Below are 3,170 nucleotides of genomic sequence, written 5' to 3'. Positions count from 1 at the left end.
CGCTTGATCGATCGACCAATGTTGCCAGTCGATCGACCGAAGATACTTCTGTAACTACTTATTTCTTCGTAGTTGCTCAATTACTTGACCTAAAGAGGTCTAAAAACCTGCAAGTGCACAATAATACGCGCCCAAAATTGCGCAAAACCCAAAATAAAGTCTAAAATGTATAAAATCCTAAGCAAGCAAAATAAAATGCGAAGTTTCGCGCACACAAAAGCGATAAAAAGTGTCTAACAAAAGCAAATAAAAAGTTTGGAAAACATGTGATCAACTAGTAGTTGATCAAGAACGGCCACGGAATGGCCCACTTAAAACCTTCGGGTACTAGAGGTAGCCTCAACGGTGCTTATCTTCTCAGCTGCACCCTTCTTAGCTTCCACGTCCATATGGCTCAACGGATCAACACTTTCATCATCTCCCCAGTCGATGACCTCTTCTTGCTCATCAAAGTCCAAGTCGGACTTCCATGCCTTGACCGGCTCGTCATCAACTTCCTCATCGGTGGCATAGCTAAGGCAGCCAAGACCTCCTCGTGAAATGATTGGCTTCTTCGCAGCTAGAGTGACTTGCAGCTCTTCCTTCCCCAAACCAGCTCCTGCAATATCAGAAATAGACAAATCTTCCTCCAATTTGCTCCCAATCTGGGGCGGAGGGGTTACAACAGGAATAGAGACAGGCATATCAGGAAGCACAAAGTACGATTTCTTGTCGAAAGCGTATTCACAAGTCTGAGCCACATGGAGTCCTTTTTCTTAGTAGGTTGGGCAAAGACAATAGAATGCTTGCCTACTTTAAAAGTCAAGGTACCTAGACCAACATCAATAACTGCACCAGCAGTGTGCAGAAATGGCCTACCCAAAATAATGGGAATGTGGGCATCCTCAGGCATGTCAAGTACAACGAAGTCGACGGGGAAGAAAAACTTCCCTATTTGGACAGGGATGTCCTCTAAGACTCCTATTGGCTGGACCGCAGATCGGTCAACCATCTGTACTGTCATATCTGTCACTGCGAACCTAGTCAATTTGAGCTTCCTAGCAAGGCTCAGGGGCATGACACTTATACTAGCTCCTAGGTCACATAATGCCTTCTCAATAGAGAAGGTACCTATATTGCAAGGAACAGAAAAGCTACCCGGGTCAGCTAGTTTATGGGGCGCAGTGTGAGACATATAAGAACAAGTTTCCTCCGTCAGTGCGACAGTATGCACTGTTTCAAGTGACTTTTTCTTAGACATGAGTTGTTTCATGAATTTAGTGTAGGCAGACACTTGATTGACCAACTCAAGGAAAGGAACTTGTACATTCAAACTACGAATAACCTTTTCAAATTTATTGAAAGATACCTGTTCCTTTGTCGGCACTAGTCTCTCTGGATATGGGGCTGAGAGAAGCACCTTAGCCCTCTCCTCTAAGTCTCGCATGCCGGCATCCGTGGACTTAGGCTGAAAGTCCACCACCTTCTCCTTATTGAAGCTTGAACCCTCCTCAGACCATCTCAAATGTGAGCCATTGACCGACATTGGGTCGAACTTCGGAATCGGGACGGACCCATCAGCACTCGGGTCTTGCCCCGATACTTTCGGAGTTGTCGAACCCCGGAACAAATGGTCTCTCAAATTGTCGGGCATTGAAGGACGAAATTTATCAATATCAGCAGGGGCCTCAGTCGATCGACCACCTTGCTCAGTCGATCGACTGAGGTGTACAGTTCCAGAAGCTCTTGTAACCCGCATATCAGTCGATCGACCGGGTATATCAGTCGATCGACTGATGTACCTGGTAGACGCCTTGTTTTTGTTATTTTTCGTTAAAGCTTTCTTTTGACTCGGTTCCGCCTCATTCTTTCCAGGGGCATCCTTGACCATAGCAGGCCCCTCTAGGGTAGACCCACTCCTCAAAGTAATGGCATTCAGGGTCTCTTTCTGGTCAGTTTGAGTTGGTAAGTGTCCGGGAGCTCGAGTGGTACTCTTACTAGCCAATTGAGCAATTTGGCTCCCTAGTAGCTTCATCCTGGCCTCTCTAGCTTGGGACTCCTTCAGCAGCAAGTTCTTAAACTCAGCAAAATCGGAATTCTGGGATTCTTGCTGCTGCGGCACATAAGGAGGTTTTTGGTATTGTTGTTGCTTATGATGAGGGGGCACATAAGCTTGCTGCTGCTGCTGTTGTGGAGGTTGAGTCGGATTCAGGACATTCTGGCTACTCCACCTCAAGTTGGGGTGGACATTCGGCTCATAGTACGTGTTTGTCTGCCTATAGTGTTGAAAGGCAGCATAAGACTCAAAGGGGACAGAACAATTTTCTGAGACATGCCCCTCAGCTCCACATCTTCTACAGACGAAAGGACCGTCTGAAACAGCGTTAACATGGTACATCCCTCATTTAGAAGCTCCTCCCAACCCATATTTGTCAAACCTTGCAATGAGAGCTTCTAGTGCAAAGAACAGAGGAAGATTCAGCTCTCTCCTCTCGGTTTCCTCTCGAATTCCCATATTCAGCCTTATGAGTGGCCAAATCATCGATGATCTTCCACCCCTTAGTCTCTCCCATGTTCTCAACAAATCGGCCATTGGTCGCAAAGATCCAAAATAGCCCTCGATCGTCATACTGACCCATTGTAGAACTGGTTGCAAAGACTCCATTTTTCGAACCCATGGTGCGGTATGGTTCGCACCAGTTTCTTGAAACGGACCCATGCTTCATGGAAGTTCTCATCAGGCCCTTGTTTAAAGCTCGTGATCTGAGCTCTAATGGCATTCGTCTTCGAGGCAGAGAAGTACTTTTTATAGTGATACCGTCGTTTTGTATCAAAATTAAATTTATAATTCCAAACTAAAACTATAGCTAGTGATAGTAAGGGTCGAACCACAGAGAGACAAGGTTGATTTTGTTTGCTATTTTCCAGTCTATAAAAGTAATGATTAATTGGGAGGTTTTGAGATTGGTTGACTAAATTGATTAAATGCTAAAATGAAATTTCTCAAAAAGACAAAAAGGGACTGGGAAATTCGGTTCACCACGGCAATGTTCAGGGCAATAAGGTAACAAAAATCTTATAATACCGTCTCAGGGGGTATAAGCAAGCCTTTCGATCTATGCTCAAATTAACCTTGCGGTCTTCTAATTCCCCGAAATTTCTCAAAGCTTTCACTCAAGAGAAATTCCAAT

General features: G+C 45.0%; 1 non-coding gene across 1 annotated transcript; it reads left to right on the top strand.

Moving 5' to 3' along the window:
• Positions 1 to 2,650: 2,650 nt before the first annotated feature.
• Positions 2,651 to 2,757, top strand: LOC141635925 (small nucleolar RNA R71). Its single transcript, XR_012540578.1, has one exon. It is a non-coding gene; the product is annotated as a small nucleolar RNA R71 (small nucleolar RNA).
• Positions 2,758 to 3,170: the final 413 nt, after the last annotated feature.

The sequence above is a fragment of the Silene latifolia genome, chromosome Y (genome assembly GCF_048544455.1).
Source record: "Silene latifolia isolate original U9 population chromosome Y, ASM4854445v1, whole genome shotgun sequence".
Lineage (NCBI taxonomy): Eukaryota > Viridiplantae > Streptophyta > Magnoliopsida > Caryophyllales > Caryophyllaceae > Silene > Silene latifolia.
Note: the sequence above shows the minus strand (reverse complement) of the source record. Positions and strands in the feature narration are given on the sequence as shown.